Below are 19,340 nucleotides of genomic sequence, written 5' to 3'. Positions count from 1 at the left end.
CTCCCGCCTGTAAGACGCGGGGCTCTCTGAAGTCGGCGTACGCCCGCAAAGCCGGCTCTTCAGGATGGGAAGCTGACCAAGCTTCTCGTCCCCCTGCTCGCCTCGGAGCTCGATCAGCTTCGGGGACTACTGTCGGAGTAAATAGCCATGGGTAGCCTAGCCGGCTCCCCCTGGCCCTTCTGAAAAAAGTTACGAGCCCGCCCGGCTCTCAAGAATCAAAGACATGGGGCCGCCTTCCCCTCGCTGGCTGCCACCCAGGCCGGTTCCCGGAAGGCGGTCCGACTTTAGCCCTCATGAGAAGGCCGACTCTAAGAAGCCGGCCATGAGAAGGCCGACTCCAAGAAGCTGGCTCCCCATAAAGCGGTCCAGACCGTACCCACAAAAGTTTGCACCCACCTAACGGCGGTGCGACGGGGCGTGGCTACAGAAGAGCCTGCTACCCCTGAATCTCGGAGCACGCCTGGCACAGTGCGCCATACGGGGTAGGCATGACCCGTCCGGCGCAGCACTGTTGCCATGTTGACCCTGGCATCACCCACGACGGGCCGCCAGCATGGCCCACAGGCGGTGGGCCCCTTTGAGCAGAGAGACGCCCGAAGGCGGCCACGCCTCCAACCAGTCGGCCCAAGACAGAGCCGGCTCCCCGCAGCCGGCTTGCCGCCTCCCTCGAAGAAGACGCCCCATTAAGGAGACAAGACGCGGTAAGGCTACAGCGATCGCCTGACAGGCGGCGGTACTGTAGCCACGCTTACCACGATGAAGCTCACGTCAACTAGATGAAGCCACAGTAACCAGCTGCCGACCAGGCCCTGGATAGTGGGGCCTGCCTGTCGACCAAGGGGCCGGCAGCCGGTGGGACCCACCAGTCGGCGGGCCCCAGCAGCCGGCGCAGAAGCCGGCGAGCGCAGTCACAGACGGCTAGGCCCCGCGCCCAGTCGGATTACCATTGTACCCCCTGGGGGGTAGGCCTATATAAACCCCCCGGAGCACCCATGCAAAGGGTTGGACCCCCCGCTAGTTCTAGACACCACACAGGGAGTAGAAGCAGGCTAGCCGTGCCTTTCTTCCTCCTCCCCCCAAACAGCTCAAGGAGCATTGTGTAGCTACTTGATTCATCTAGTGAGCATGCGAAGACCCCGCAGAGCAGCAGTAGGGGTGTTATCTCCACGGAGAGCCCCGAAGCTGGGTAAGATCCGCCGGCGTGCATGTCTTCGCCTTATCCCGCTTCCAAGCACCGGCGATGTCTTACTGGTTCCCACAATGATAAGCCACCCGTTGGCATATGTCGCACCTACCACCCGACAGTTAGTCACCATATATGCTAGTCGCTTGCTGCAGCTCTACCTCATACATTTACCTTACCCATAAGCTTAAATAGTCTTGATCACGAGGGTGCGAGATTGCTGAGTCCCCGTGACTCACAGATACTTCCAAAACCAGCTTGCAGGTGCCGATGAGACCATGCAGATGACGCAACCAAGCTCAGGAGGAGCTCGATGAAGATCTTGTCCTTTGTGTTGTTTCGTTCTAGTTGATCAGTAGTGGAGCCCAGTTGGGGTCGATCGGGGACCTTGTCGCATTTGGGGTTCTTCTTTTATTTTGGTTCCGTAGTCGGACCTTGATTGTATTTGGATGTTGTAATGCTTTATTCATGTATTTGTGTGAAGTGGCGATTGTAAGCCAACTATGTATCTCTTTCCCTTATGTATTACATGGGTTGTGTGAAGATTACCTCACTTGCGACATTGCTTTCAATGCGGTTATGCCTCTAAGTCGTGCTTCGACACGTGGGAGATATAGCCGCATCGAGGGCGTTACATAGAATGACCCACTCTTCTCTTTGTGATGGAAACGAAAATTCAAGCTAAAAGAGTTGAGGCTTTGAAGTTTACCCTCGGTTTTGGAGGGTGTTTTGCAGTCGACAGTGTCGGCCTAGGTGGTGGCATTGGTCTGTTTTGGTCACGTGATGTGACTGTTGAGTTGAAAAATTTCAGAAAGTGTCAGATTGATGTGGTGGTTCATAGTAACAATCAGAGTGCTTCGGTATGGAGGTTTACTGGTTTTTACGGGGCACCGAGAGCTTTAGATCGTGGTGAAAGCTGGCAGCTCCTGCGCACTCTCTTTGCTATACCCCATGTAGCATGGTTGTGTATGGGGGATTTTAATGAAACTCTCTATGCATCCGAACACTTTAGCAGAAGAGCAAGATCAGAAACACACATGCGAGCGTTTCGGACTGTTATGGATGAGGTTTCCATGCAAGATTTAGGCTGGTCAGGCACACCATATACGTGGGACAACCAGCAAGCAGGTGCAGCAAATGTAAAGGCACGCCTAGACCGAGCTTTTGGGAATGAAGATTTTCAGCAACTTTTTCAACATATACGGGTCAGACATCTCCCCTCTGTTGAGTCTGATCACTGTTTTGTCGTAGCTGAGATTAAGGATATGCTATCTTACGGGCCACGGGCTAAGAGACAGTTTCGTTATGAGAACGTTTGGCAGACGCATTCGGATTACGATCGCCTGGTATGTGATACTTGGCGGGGAATTCAACACACGCCAGGGCTCGAGGGGATTGCATCGGCCTTGGGGTCCCACCAGTCTATTCTTGAGCCATGGGGTTCAAAGGAATTTGGTTGCTTGGCACGCACGGTCAGGAAACTTCAAAAGAGATTAGACCGCATCAGGTGCTCTACCATGGGGGTGGGACCAACAGATGAGGAGAAAAGTACTGTAAAGAAGCTGAAGGAAGCGCTATACCAAGAGGAGGTGTGGCTTCGCCAGCGTTCACGGGTTCCATGGCTCCTCGAGGGCAATCGGAACACTTCCTACTTTCAGGCACAAGCTGCCCAGTGCAAGAGAATGAACAAGATACATGGCTTACGGCGTGCAGACGGTACAATATGTGAAACTGAAAGAGAGGGCAAGGCCTGTTGGGGAACGTAGCATAAATTCAAAATTTTCCTACGTGTCACCAAGATCTACCTATGGAGTCATCTAGCAACGAGGGAGGAGTGGATCTACATACCCTTGTAGATCGCACGCGGAAGCGTTCAAGAGAACGGGGTTGATGGAGTCGTACTCGTCGTGATCCAAATCACCGATGATCCTAGCGCCGAACGGACGGCACCTCCGCGTTCAACACACGTACGGAGCAGCGACGTCTCCTCCTTCTTGATCCAGCAAGGGGGAAGGAGAGGTTGATGGAGATCCAGCAGCACGACGGTGTGGTGGTGGAAGTAGCGGGATTCCAACAGGGCTTCGCCAAGCGCTGCAGGAGGAGGGAGATGTGTCAGGGGAGGGAGAGGGAGGCGCCAGGGCTTAGGTGTTGCTGCCCTCCCTTCCCCCCACTATATATAGGGCCAAGGGAGAGGGGGGCGCATCCTTGGCCCTTCCTCCAAAGAAGGGTGCGGCCAGGGAGGAGTCCATCCTCCCCAAGGCACCTAGGAGGTGCCTTCCCCCTTTAGGACTCTTCCTTTCCCTTATCTCTTGGCGCATGGGCCTCTTGGGGCTGGTGCCCTTGGCCCATATAGGCCAAGGCGCACCCCCTACAGCCCTTGTGGACCCCGGGGGCAGGTGGCCCCACCCGGTGGACCCCCGGGACCCTTCCGGTGTTCCCGGTACAATACTGGTGACCCCGAAACTTGTCTCGATGGCCGAAATAGCACTTCCTATATATAATTCTTTACCTCCGGACCATTCCAGAACTCCTCATGATGTCCGAGATCTCATCCGGGACTCCGAACAACTTTCGGGTTACCGCATACTATAACCCTAGCGTCACCGAACCTTAAGTGTGTAGACCCTACGGGTTCGGGAGACATGCAGACATGACCGAGATGACTCTCCGGTCAATAACCATCAGCGGGATCTGGATATCCATGTTGGCTCCCACATGTTCCACGATGATCTCATCGGATGAACCACGATGTCGAGGATTCAATCAATCCCGCATACAATTCCCTTTGTCTAGCGGTACGATACTTGCCCGAGATTCGATCGTCGGTATCCCGATACCTTGTTCAATCTCGTTACCGGCAAGTATCTTTTACTCGTTTCGTAACACATCATCCCGTGATCAACTCCTTGATCACATTGTGCACATTATGATGATGTCCTACCGAGTGGGCCCAGAGATACCTCTCCGTTTACACGGAGTGACAAATCCCGGTCTCGATTCGTGCCAACCCAACAGACACTTTCGGAGATACCTGTAGTGTACCTTTATAGCCACCCAGTTACGTTGTGACGTTTGGCACACCCAAAGCACTCCTACGGTATCCGGGAGTTGCACAATCTCATGGTCTAAGGAAATGATACTTGACATTAGAAAAGCTTTAGCATACGAACTACATGATCTTGTGCTAGGCTTAGGATTGGGTCTTTGTCCATCACATCATTCTCCTAATGATGTGATCCCGTTATCAATGACATCCAATGTCCATGGTCAGGAAACCATAACCATCTATTGATCAACGAGCTAGTCAACTAGAGGCTTACTAGGGACATGGTGTTGTCTATGTATCCACACATGTATCTGAGTTTCCTATCAATACAATTCTAGCATGGATAATAAACGATTATCATGAACAAGGAAATATAATAATAACTAATTTATTATTGCCTCTAGGGCATATTTCCAACAGTCTCCCACTTGCACTAGAGTCAATAATCCAGTTCATATCGATATGTGATTAACACTCAAGGTCACATCCCCATGTGACTAACACCCAAAGAGTTTACTAGAGTCAATAATCTAGTTCACATTACCATGTGATTAACACTCGATGAGTTCTGGGTTTGATCATGTTATGCTTGTGAGAGATGTTATAGTCAACGGGTCTGAATCTTTCAGATCCGTGTGTGCTTTACAAATCTCTATGTCATCTCCCAGATGCAGCTACCACGTTCTATTTGGAGCTATTCCAAATAACTGTTCTACTATACGAATCCAGTTTACTACTCAGAATAATCTGGATTAGTGTCAAAGTTTGCATCGGTGTAACCCTTTATGACGAACTCTTTTACCACCTCCATAATCAAGAAAATTCCTTAGTCCACTAGTTACTAAGGATAACTTTGACCGCTGTCCTGTGATCCATTCTTGGATCACTCTTGTACCCCTTGACTGACTCATGGCAAGGCACACTTCAGGTGCGGTACACAGCATAGCATACCGTAGAGCCTACGTCTAAAGCATAGGGGTCGACCTTCATCCTTTCTCTCTATTCTCCCGCGGTCAGGTTTCGAGTCTTACTCAATGTTCACACCTTATAATACAGCCAAGAACTCCTTCTTTGCCGATCCATTTTGAACTCCTTCAAAATCTTGTCACGGTATGTATTCATTTGAAATTACTATTAAGCGTTTTGATCTATCCTTATAGATCTTAATGCTCAATACTCAAGTAGCCTAATCCAGGTTTTCCATTGAAAAACACTTTTCAAATAACTCTGCATGCTTTCCAGAAATTCTACATCATTTTTGATCAACAATATGTCAACAACATATACTCATCAGAAATTCTATAGCGCTCCCACTCACTTCTTTGGAAACACAAGTTTCTCATAAACTTTGTATAAACCCAAATTCTTTGATCATCTCATCAAAGCGTACATTCCAACTCCGAGATGCTTACTCCAGTCCTTAGAAGGATTGCTAGAGCTTTGCATACTTATTAGCATCTTTCAGGATTGACAAAACCTTCCGGTTGTATCACATACAACCTTTCCTCAAGAAAATCATCGAGGAAACAATGTTTTTGACATCCTATCTGCAAGATTTCATAAATAATGCAGTAATCACTAATATAATTCCAACAGACTCTTAGCATCGCTACGAGTGAGAAAGTCTCATCGTAGTCAACTCCTTGAACTTGTCGGAAAACATCTTAACGACAAGTCAAGCTTTCTTAATGGTGATACCTACCATCATTGTCCGTCTTCCTTTTAAAATCCATATGTACCTAACAGCCTTACGACCATCAAGTAGTTCTCCCAAAGTCTACACTTTGTTTTCATATATGGATCCTCTCTCGGATTATATGGCCTCAAGCCATTTTGGAATCCAGGCCCACCATCGCTTCTCCATAGCTCGTAGGTTCATTGTTGTCTAGCAACATGACTTCCAAGACATGATTACGTACCACTCTGAAGTAGTACGCGTCCTTGTCATCCCACCAGGTTTGGTAGTGACTTGATCTGAAGTTTCATGATCACTATCATAAGCTTCCACTTCAATTGGTGTAGGTGCCACAGAAACAACTCATGTGCCCTGCCACACACTATTTGAAGAGACGGTTCAATAACCTCATCAAGTCTCCACCATCCTCCCACTCAATTCTTTCGAGAGAAACTTTTCCTCGAGAAAGGACCCGATTCTAGAAACAATCCCTTATTGCTTTCGGATCTGAGACAGGAGGTATACCCAACTGTTTTGGGTGTCCTATGAAGATGCATTTATCCGCTTTGGGTTCGAGCTTATTAGCCTGAAACTTTTTCACATAAGCGTCGCACCCCCAAACTTCTAAGAAATGACGGCTTAGGTTTCTCTAAACCATAGTTCATATGGTGTCATCTCATCGGAATTACGTGGTGCCCTATTTAAAGTGAATGTGGTTGTCTTTAATGCCTAACCCATAAACTATTGTGGTAATTCGATAAGAGACATCATGGTATGCATCATATCCAATAGGGTGTCGTTATGATGTTCGGACACACCATCACGCTACGGTGTTCCAGGCTGTATTAGTTGTGAAACAATTTCCACAATGTCTTAATTCTGTGCCAAACTCGTAATTCAGATATTCATCTCTATGATCATATCATAGATCTTTTATCCTCTTGTCACGACGATCTTTCAACTTTACCCTGAAATTACTTGAACCTTTCAATAATTCAGACTCGTGATTCATCAAGTAAATATACTCAACATCTACTCAAATCATCTGTGAAGTAAGAACATAACGATATCCACTACACGCCTCAGCACTCATTGGACTGCACACATCAAAATGTATTACTTCCAACAAGTTGCTTTCTAGTTTCATTTTACTGAAAATGAGGCTTTCAGTCATCTTGCCCATGTGGTATGATTTGCATGTCTCAAGTGAGTCAAAACGGTCCATTTGCATGGAGTTTCTTCATGCATATACACCAATAGACATGGTTCACATGTCTCAAACCTTTTAAAAATGAGTGAGTCCAAAGATCCATCAACATGGAGCCTCTTCATGCGTTTTATACCGATATGACTTAAGTGGCAGTGCCACAAGTAGGTGGTACTATCATTACTATCTTATATCTTTTGGCATGAACATGTGTATCACTATGATCGAGATTCAATGAACCATTTATTTTAGGTGCAAGACCATTGAAGGTATTATTCAAATAAACAGAGTAACCGTTATTCTCCTTAAATGAATAATTGTATTGCGATAGACATAATCCAATCATGTGTATGCTCAACGCAAACACCAATCTCGATGGTAGAGGGAGCGTGCGATGCTTGATCATATCAACATTGGAAACACTTCCAACACATATCGTCAGCTCACCTTTAGCTAGTCTCCGTTTATTCCGTAGCTTTTATTTCGAGTTTACTAACATTTAGCAACCGAACCGGTATCTAATACCATGGTGCTACTAGGAGTACTAGTAAAGTACACATTAACACAATGTATATCCAATATACTTCTATTGACTTTGCCAGCCTTCTCATCTACCAAGTATCTAGGGTAATTCTGCTCCAGTGGTTGTTCCTCTTATTACAGAAGCACTTAGTCTCGGGTTTGGGTTCAACCTTGGGTTTCTTCACTAGAGCAGCAGCTGAATTGCCGTTTCATGAAGTATCCCTTCTTGCCCTTGCCCTTCTTGAAACTAGTGGTTTCACTAACCATCAACAATTGATGCTCCTTCTTGATTTCTACTTTTGTGGTGTCAAACATCGCGAATATCTCAAGGATCATCATATATGTCCCTGATATATTAGAGTTCATCACGAAGCTCTAGCAGCTTGGTGGTAATGACTTTGGAGAAACATCACTATCTCATCTGGAAGATCAACTCCCACTCGATTCAAGCGATTGTTGTACTCAGACAATCTGAGCACAAGTTCAACAATTGAGCTTTTCTCCCTTAGTTTGCAGGCTAAGAAAATCGTCGGAGGTCTTATACCTCTTGACGTGGGCACGAGCCTGAAATCCCAATTTCAGTCCTTGGAACATCTCATATGTTCTGCTATGTTCCAAAAATGTCTTTGGTGCCTCAATTCTAAACCATTTAGCATTACGCACTGAACTATCACGTAGTTATCAAAATGTGTATGTCAGATGTTCGCAACATCCACAGACGACGTTCGAGGTTCAGCACACTGAGCAGTGCATTAAGGACATAAGCCTTCTATGAAGCAATGAGGACAATCCTCAGTTTACGGACCTAGTCCGCATAATTGCTACTATCAACTTTCAACTAAATTTTCTCTAGGAACATAACTAAACAGTAGAACTGAAGCGCGAGCTACGACATAATTTGCGAAGACCTTTTGACTATGTTCAGGATAAATAAGTTCATCTTGTGAACTCCCACTCAGATAGACATCCCTCTAGTCATCTAAGTGATTACATGATCCGAGTCAACTAGGCCGTGTCCGATCATCACATGAGACGGACTAGTCATCATCGGTGAACATCTTCATGTTGATCGTATCTACCATACGACTCATGCTCGACCTTTCGGTCTCTTGTGTTCCGAGGCCATGTCTGTACATGCTAGGCTCGTCAAGTCAACCTAAGTGTTTCGCGTGTGTAAATCTGTCTTACACCCGTTGTATGTGAACGTTAGAATCTAACACCCGATCATCACATGGTGCTTCGAAACAACGAACTGTCGCAACGGTGCACAGTTAGGGGGAACACTTTCTTGAAATTATTATGAGGGATCATCTTATTTACTACCATCGTTCTAAGTAAACAAGATGCATAAACATGATAAACATCACATGCAATCAAATAGTGACATGATATGGCCAATATCATATTGCTCCTTTTGATCTCCATCTTCGGGGCTCCATGATCATCATCGTCACCGGCATGACACCATGATCTCCATCATCATGATCTCCATCATCGTGTCTTCATGAAGTTGTCTCGCCAACTATTACTTCTACTACTATGGCTAACGGTTAGCAATAAAGTAAATTAATTACATGACGTTTATGTTGACACGCAGGTCATAAATAAATTAAGACAACTCCTATGGCTCCTGCTGGTTGTCATACTCATCGACATGCAAGTCGTGATTCCTATTACAAGAACATGATCAATCTCATACATCACATATCATTCATCACATTCTTCTTGGCCATATCACATCACATAGCATACCCTGCAAAAACAAGTTAGACGTCCTCTAATTGTTGTTTGCATGTTTTACGTGGCTGCTATGGGTTTCTAGCAAGAACGTTTCTTACCTACGCAAAAACCACAACGTGATATGCCAATTGCTATTTACCCTTCATAAGGACCCTTTTCATCGAATCCGATCTGACTAAAGTGGGAGAGACAGACACCCGCTAGCCACCTTATGCAACTAGTGCATGTCAGTCGGTGGAACCAGTCTCACGTAAGAGTACGTGCAAGGTCGGTCCGGGCTGCTTCATCCTACAATGCCGCCGAATCAAGATTGGACTAGTAACGGTAAGCATATTGAACAAAATCAACGCCCACAACTACTTTGTGTTCTACTCGTGCATAGAAACTACGCATAGACCTAGCTCATGATGCCACTGTTGGGGAATGTAGCATAAATTCAAAATTTTCCTACGTGTCACCAAGATCTATCTATGGAGTCATCTAGCAACGAGGGAGGAGTGGATCTACATACCCTTGTAGATCGCGCGCGGAAGCGTTCAAGAGAACGGGGTTGATGGAGTCGTACTCGTCGTGATCCAAATCACCGATGATCCTAGCACCGAACGGACGGCACCTCCGCGTTCAACACACGTACGGAGCAGCGACGTCTCCTCCTTCTTGATCCAGCAAGGGGGAAGGAGAGGTTGATGGAGATCCAGCAGCACGACGGCGTGGTGGTGGAAGTAGCGGGATTCCAACAGGGCTTCGCCAAGCGCTGCAGGAGGAGGGAGATGTGTCATGGGAGGGAGAGGGAGGCGCCAGGGCTTAGGTGTTGCTGCCCTCCCTTCCCCCCACTATATATAGGGCCAAGGGAGAGGGGGGGCGCATCCTTGGCCCTTCCTCCAAGGAAGGGTGCGGCCAGGGAGGAGTCCATCCTCCCTAAGGCACCTAGGAGGTGCCTTCCCCCTTTAGGACTCTTCCTTTCCCTTATCTCTTGGCGCATGGGCCTCTTGGGGCTGGTGCCCTTGGCCCATATAGGCCATGGCGCACCCCCTACAGCCCTTGTGGCCCCCGGGGGAAGGTGGCCCCACCCGGTGGACCCCCGGGACCCTTCCGGTGGTCCCGGTACAATACTGGTGACCCCGAAACTTGTCCCGATGGCCGAAATAGCACTTCCTATATATAATTCTTTACCTCCGGACCATTCCGGAACTCCTCGTGATGTTCGGGATCTCATCCGGGACTCCGAACAACTTTCGGGTTACCGCATACTAATATCTCTATAACACTAGCATCACCGAACCTTAAGTGTGTAGACCCTATGGGTTCGGGAGACATGCAGACATGACCGAGATGACTCTCCGGTCAATAACCATCAGCGGGATCTGGATACCCATGTTGACTCCCACATGTTCCACGATGATCTCATCGGATGAACCACGATGTCGAGGATTCAATCAATCCCGCATACAATTCCCTTTGTCTAGCGGTACGATACTTGCCCGAGATTCGATCGTCGGTATCCCGATACCTTGTTCAATCTCGTTACCGGCAAGTCTCTTTTACTCGTTTTGTAACACATCATCCCGTGATCAACTCCTTGATCATATTGTGCACATTATGATGATGTCCTACCGAGTGGGCCCAGAGATACCTCTCCGTTTACACGGAGTGACAAATCCCAGTCTCGATTCGTGCCAACCCAACAGACACTTTCAGAGATACCTGTAGTGTACCTTTATAGCCACCCAGTTACGTTGTGACGTTTGGCACACCCAAAGCACTCCTACAGTATCCGGGAGTTGCACAATCTCATGGTCTAAGGAAATGATACTTGACATTAGAAAAGCTTTAGCATACGAACTACATGATCTTGTGCTAGGCTTAGGATTGGGTCTTTGTCCATCACATCATTCTCCTAATGATGTGATCCCGTTATCAATGACATCCAATGTCCATGGTCAGGAAACCGTAACCATCTATTGATCAACGAGCTAGTCAACTAGAGGCTTACTAGGGACATGGTGTTGTCTATGTATCCACACATGTATCTGAGTTTCCTATCAATACAATTCTAGCATGGATAATAAACGATTATCATGAACAAGGAAATATAATAATAATTAATTTATTATTGCCTCTAGGGCATATTTCCAACAAGGCCGAGGTGCTAGCTTTCTACCAGAACTTGTATCAAACGCAAGGTTTTTCTGAGGCTAGCGACTTATTATCTCATGTGCCCGTCAAAGTGACTCAGGGCATGAATGATGATCTAACCAAGCCATACACCGCAGATGAGGTCAAAGTGGCTTTGTTCCAAATGGCTCCATCTAAGGCCCCTGGTGTTGACGGCTTTACTGCAGGGTTTTATCAGCAGCATTGGGACTTGCTCGGCAATGACGTGACTTTGGCAGTACTAGATTTTCTGAATGGGGGCGAGTTACCATCGGGATTGAACGATACCAGCATCACTCTTATTCCCAAGGTACGGCACCCACCGTCGATCTCACAATATCGTCCCATTGCTTTGTGCCCGGTCCTTTACAAGATCGCGACCAAAGTTATTACTAATCGCTTGCGATACATCATGGATGATATTATTAGTGAAGAGCAGAGCGCTTTTGTTCCTGGTCGTCTCATCATGGATAATGTACTTGTTGCATATGAAAGTATACATATGATGAGAAGAAGGAAGAAAGGGAAGAACTTCTCTTGTGCAGTCAAGCTAGACATGATGAAGGCTTACGATCGGGTGGAGTGGCATTACCTCGAGGCGATTTTGTCTCGTCTGGGCTTCAGTATTAATTTCGTTCGCCTGATAATGAAGTGTGTCACCTCGGTTCGTTTTTCGGTTCGGGTTAATGGAGAGCTTCTTCCATTCTTCACCCCATCTCGGGGTTTTCGAAAAGGTGATCCAGTTTCTCCATACCTATTTTTGCTTTGTGCAGAAGGTTTTTCCTCATTGTTGAAGTTTTACAATGATGGATACATTGATCGGGGACTAAGAGTGAGCTATAGATCACCCTGGGTCTCTCATTTGCTGTTTGCAGACGACAGTCTAATCTTCATTAATGCAAGCGATGCCAGTGCTTTCCGTTTGAACGAAATTCTGAAGATCTATGGTGATGCTTCGGGCCAGTGTGTGAACTGGGACAAAAGCTTTATTTATTTCAGCAGATTTGAAGTCGACCTTGAATATTCAAGTCGAGGCTTTCAGTGAGAGATACTTGGGGCTCCCCACTGCGGTTGGACGTATCACCAATGGTACTTTTGATCATATTAGTGAGAGAGCTCGTGGGAAGATGCAAGGGTGGTCGGAAAAATTGCTTGCATGTGCTGGACGAGAAACATTGCTCAAGTCTGTAATTCAGTCTATTCCCACTTATCCCATGAGCACTTTCCTTCTTACCAAGAAAGTTTGCAAGAGACTCACTTCTCCCATGGCAAAATATTTTTGGAGTAGCTCTCTTGATAAAAAATCAATGCATTGGGTTTCCTAGAAGGAGTTATCTAAACCCAAGTGCGAGGGTGGGATGGGGTTTCGAGACCCGCATCTGTTTAACCTAGCTATGTTGGGCAAGCATGGGTGGCGTTTCATCACCAACCCAAATTCGCTTTGTGCGAGAGTACTCAAGGGCCATTACTTTCTGGATACCGATTTCATGCACGCTCCAGTTCCCAAGTCAGCCTCGGCAACTTGGAAGGCGATTGTGGCGGGAAGGGACACCTTGAAAACAGGGTTGATCTCCAGAGTGGGAGATGGTTCTACTATATCGGTTTGGGAGGACAAGTGGATCCCAGGTACGATTACAATGACTGCAACTCCAAGACCCACAAGTACAAACATTGAGAGGGTTTCAGACCTCATAGACACGCGGAGTTGGTCTTGGAAGATCGAGCTGATCAGGGATAATTTCATGGCTCAAGATGCCGCGGCCATACTTAATATTCCTATCAGGCAAGGCGGTGGTGATGATTTTCTTTCTTGGGCTTTTGACATATCAGGTAACTACACTGTAAAGACGGCGTACCGTGCTCTCGTGACTCAGAACGAGCGTTTGGCTCTAGAGGAAGGGACGGCTACCGAAACCTCATCGGACGAGCAACAGTTGTGGAAATCCTTATGGAAGCTGAATGTTATCCCAAAAGTAAGAGTGTTCTGGTGGAGAGTGCTTCGTGGCATTCTTCCAGATGAAACAACTCTCAACTATCGACACATTGCAGATGTTCGCCAGTGTAATGTTTGTCGTTCTGCGGAGGAGGACTTGAAGCATGCGCTATTTGTTGGGGAACGTAGTAATTTCAAAAAAATTCCTACGCACACGCAAGATCATGGTGATGCATAGAAACGAGAGGGGAGAGTGTGATCTATGTACCCTTGTAGACCGACAGCGGAAGCGTTAGCACAACGCGGTTGATGTAGTCGTACGTCTTCACGGCCCGACCGATCAAGCACCGAAACTACGGCACCTCCGAGCTTTAGCACACGTTCAACTCGATGACGATCCCCGGACTCCGATCCAGCAAAGCGTCGGGGAAGAGTTCCGTCAGCACGACGGTGTGGTGACGATCTTGATGTTCTATCGTCGCAGGGCTTCGCCTAAGCACCGCTACAATATTATCGAGGATTATGGTGGAAGGGGGCACCGCACACGGCTAAGAAAACGATCACGTGGATCAACTTGTGTGTCTAGGGGTGCCCCCAGCCCCTGTATATAAAGGATCAAGGGGAGGAGGCCGGCCGGCCCCTATAGGCACGCCAGGAGGAGTCCTCCACCTAGTAAGAGTAGGACTCCTACTAGGAGGGGGAAAGAAGTGGGAAGGCAGAAGGAAAGGGGGCGCCGCCCCCCTCTCCTAGTCCAATTCGGACCAAGGGGGGAGGAGGCGTGCGCCCACCCTGGCGCCCTTCTCTCTCTCCACTAAGGCCCATATGGCCCATTACTACTCCCGGTAGGGTTCCGGTAATCCTCCGGCTCTTCGGTTTTCTCCGAAATCACCAGGAACACTTCCGGCGTCCGAATATAGCCGTCCAATATATCAATCTTTATGTCTTGACCATTTTGAGACTCCTCATTATTTCCGTGATCACATCTGGGACTCCGAATTAACTTCGGTACATCAAAACTCATAAACTCATAATATAACTGTCATCAAAACCTTAAGCGTGCGGACCCTACGGGTTCGAGAACAATGTAGACATGACCGAGACATGTCTCCGGTCAATAACCAATAGCAGAACCTGGATGCTCATATTGGCTCCCACATATTCTACGAAGATCTTTATCAGTCAGACCGCATAACAACATACATTGTTCCTTTTGTCATCGGTATGTTACTTGCCCGAGATTCGATCATCGGTATCTCAATACCTAGTTCAATCTCGTTACCGGCAAGTCTCTTTACTCGTTTCGTAATACATCATCTCGCAACCAACTCATTAGTTGCAATGCTTGCAAGGCTTATGTGATGTGCATTACCGAGAGGGCCCAGAGATACCTCTCCGACAATTGGAGTGACAAATCCTAATCTCGAAATACGCCAACCCAACATTTACCTTTGGAGACACCTGTAGAGCTCCTTTATAATCACCCAGTTACGTTGTGACGTTTGGTAGCACACAAAGTGTTCCTCCAGCAAACGGGAGTTGCATAATCTCATAGTCATAGGAACATGTATAAGTCATGAAGAAAGCAATAGCAACATACTAAACGATCGGGTGCTAAGCTAATGGAATGGGTCATGTCAATCACATTATTCTTCTAATAATGTGATCTCGTTGATCAGATGACAACACATGTCTATGGTTAGGAAACATAACCATCTTTGATTAACGAGCTAGTCAAGTAGAGGCATACTAGTGACGTTTAGTTTGTTTATGTATTCACACAAGTATTATGTTTTTGGATAATACAATTCTAGCATGAATAATAAACATTTATCATGATATAAGGAAATAAAATAATAACATTTATTATTGCCTCTAGGGCATATTTCCTTCAGTCTCCCACTTGCACTAGAGTCAATAATCTAGATTACACTGTAATGATTCTAACACCCATGGAGCTTTGGTGCTGATCATGTTTTGCTCATGGAAGAGGCTTAGTCAACGGGTGTGCTACATTCAGATCCGTATGTATCTTGCAAATCTCTATGTCTCCCACCTGGACTAGATCCCGGATGGAATTGAAGCGTCTCTTGATGTGCTTGGTTCTCTTGTGAAATCTGGATTCCTTTGCCAAGGCAATTGCACCAGTATTGTCACAAAAGATTTTCATTGGACCCGATCCACTAGGTATGACACCTAGATCGGATATGAACTCCTTCATCCAGACTCCTTCGTTTGCTGCTTCCGAAGCAGCTATGTACTCTGCTTCACATGTAGATCCTGCCACAACGCTTTGTTTAGAACTGCACTAACTGACAGCTCCACCGTTTAATGTAAACACATATCCGGTTTGCGATTTAGAATCGTCTGGATCAGTGTCAAAGCTTGCATCAACGTAACCATTTACGATGAGCTCTTTGTCACCTCCATATATGAGAAACATATCCTTAGTCCTTTTCAGGTATTTCAGGATGTTCTTGACCGCTGTCCAGTGATCCACTCCTGGATTACTTTGGTACCTCCCTGCTAGACTTATAGCAAGACACACATCAGGTCTGGTACACAGCATTGCATACATGATAGAGCCTATGGCTGAAGCATAGGGAACATCTTTCATTTTCTCTCTATCTTCTGCATTGGTCGGGGATTGAGTCTTACTCAATTTCACACCTTGTAACATAGGCAAGAATCCTTTCTTTGCTTGATCCATTTTGAACTTCTTCAAAACTTTGTCAAGGTATGTGCTTTGTGAAAGTCCAATTAAGCGTCTTGATCTATCTCTATAGATCTTAATGCCCAATATGTAAGCAGCTTCACCGAGGTCTTTCATTGAAAAACTCTTATTCAAGTATCCCTTTATGCTATCCAGAAATTCTATATCATTTCTGATTAGCAATATGTCATCTACATATAATATCAGAAATGCTACAGAGCTCCCACTCACTTTCTTGTAAATACAGGCTTCTCCAAAAGTCTGTACAAAACCAAATGCTTTGATCACACTATCAAAGCGTTTATTCCAACTCCAAGAGGCTTGCACCAGTCCATAAATGGATCGCTGGAGCTTGCACACTTTGTTAGCTCCCTTCGGATCGATAAAACCTTCCGGTTGCATCATATACAACTCTTCTTGCAGAAATCAATTCAGGAATGCAGTTTTGACATCCATCTGCCAAATTTCATAATCATAAAATGCAGCAATTGCTAACATGATTCGGACAGACTTAAGCATCACTGCGGGTGAGAAGGTCTCATCATAGTCAATCCCTTGAACTTGTCGAAAACCTTTTGCGACAAGTCGAGCTTTGTAGATAGTAACATTACCGTCAGCGTCAGCCTTCTTCTTAAAGATCCATTTATTCTCAATTGCTTGCTGATCATTGGGCAAGTCAACCAAAGTCCATACTTTGTTCTCATACATGGATCCCATCTCAGATTTCATGGCTTCAAGCCATTTTGCGGAATCTGGGCTCATCATCGCTTCTCCATAGTTCGTAGGTTCATCATGATCTAGTAGCATGACTTCCAGAACAGGATTACCGTACCATTCTGGTGCGGATCTTATTCTGGTTGATCTATGAGGTTCAGTAGTATCTTGTTCTGAAGCTTCATGATCATCATCATTAGCTTCCTCACTTATTGGTGTAGGTGTCACAGAAACTGGTTTCTGTGATGTACTACTTTCCAATAAGGGAGCAGGTACAGTTACCTCATCAAGTTCTACTTGCCTCCCACTCACTTCTTTCGAGAGAAACTCCTTCTCTAGAAAGTTTCCGAATTTAGCAACAAAGGTTTTTTCTTCGGATCTGTGATAGAAGGTGTATCCAATAGTTTCCTTTGGATATCCTATGAAGACACATTTCTCCGATTTGGGTTCGAGCTTATCAGGTTGAAGCTTTTTCACATAAGCATCGCAACCCCAAACTTTTAGAAACGTCAACTTTGGTTTCTTGCCAAACCATAGTTCATAAGGCGTCATCTCAACGGATTTTGATGGTGCCCTATTTAACGTGAATGCGGCCGTATCTAGAGCATAACCCCAAAACGATAGCGGTAAATCAGTAAGAGACATCATAGATCGCACCATATCTAGTAAAGTGCGATTACGATGTTCAGACACACCATTACGCTGTGGTGTTCCGGGTGGCGTGAGTTGCGAAACTATTCCACATTGTTTCAAATGTACACCAAACTCGTAACTCAAATATTCTCCTCCACGATCAGATCGTAGGAATTTTATTTTCTTGTTATGATGATTTTCAACTTCACTCTGAAATTCTTTGAACTTTTCAAATGTTTCAGACTTATGTTTCATTAAGTAGATATACCCATATCCGCTTAAGTCATCTGTGAAGGTGAGAAAATAACGATATCCGCCACGAGCCTCAACATTCATCGGACCACATACATCTGTATGTATGATTTCCAACAAATCTGTTGCTCTCTCCATAGTACCGGAGAACGGTGTTTTTGTCATCTTACCCATAAGGCACGGTTCGCGAGTACCAAGTGATTCATAATCAAGTGGTTCCAAAAGCCCATCAGTATGGAGTTTCTTCATGCGCTTTACACCGATAGGACCCAAATGGCAGTGCCACAAATAAGTTGCACTATCATTATCAACTCTGCATATTTTGGCTTCAACATTATGAATATGTGTGTCACTACTATTGAGATTCAATAAGAATAGACCACTCTTTAAGGGAGCATGACCATAAAAGATATTACTCATAAATAGAACAACCATTATTCTCTGATTTAAATGAATAACCGTTTCGCATCAAACAAGATCCAGATATAATGTTCATGCTTAATGCTGGCACCAAATAACAATTATTTAGGTCTAATACTAATCCCGAAGGTAGATGTAGAGGTAGCGTGCCGACCGCGATCACATCGACTTTGGAACCATTTCCCACGCGCATCGTCACCTCGTCCTTAGCCAATCTTCGCTTAATCCGTAGTCCCTGTTTCGAGTTGCAAATATTAGCAACAGAACCAGTATCAAATACCCAGGTGCTACTGCGAGCATTAGTAAGGTACACATCAATAACATGTATATCACATATACCTTTATTCACCTTGCCATCCTTCTTATCCGCCAAATACTTGGGGCAGTTCCACTTCCAGTGACCAGTCTGCTTGCAGTAGAAGCACTCAGTTTCAGGCTTAGGTCCAGGTTTGGGTTTCTTCTCTTGAGTAGCAACTTGCTTGCTGTTCTTTTTGAATTTCCCCTTCTTCTTTCCTTTGCCCTTTTTCTTGAAACTAGTGGTCTTGTTGACCATCAACACTTGATGCTCCTTCTTGATTTCTACCTCCGCAGCTTTCAGCATTGCGAAAAGCTCAGGAATAGTCTTATTCATCCCTTGCATATTATAGTTCATCACGAAGCTCTTGTAGCTTGGTGGCAGTGATTGGAGAATTCTGTCAATGACGCAATCATCTGGAAGATTAACTCCCAATTGAATCAAGTGATTATTATACCCAGACATTTTGAGTATATGCTCATTGACAGAACTGTTCTCCTCCATCTTGCAGCTATAGAACTTATTGGAGACTTCATATCTCTCAATCCGGGAATTTGCTTGAAATATTAACTTCAACTCCTAGAACATCTCATATGCTCCATGACATTCAAAACGTCGTTGAAGTCCCGATTCTAAGCCGTAAAGCATGGCACACTGAACTATCGAGTAGTCATCAGCTTTGCTCTGCCAGACGTTCATAACATCTGGCATTGCTCCAGCAGCAGGCCTGGCACCCAGCGGTGCTTCCAGGACATAATTCTTCTGTGCAGCAATGAGGATAATCCTCAAGTTACGGACCCAGTCCGTGTAATTGCTACCATCATCTTTCAACTTTGCTTTCTCAAGGAATGCATTA

This window comes from Triticum dicoccoides, chromosome 7A (genome assembly GCF_002162155.2).
Source record: "Triticum dicoccoides isolate Atlit2015 ecotype Zavitan chromosome 7A, WEW_v2.0, whole genome shotgun sequence".
Lineage (NCBI taxonomy): Eukaryota > Viridiplantae > Streptophyta > Magnoliopsida > Poales > Poaceae > Triticum > Triticum dicoccoides.
This window is presented reverse-complemented; position numbering follows the sequence as displayed.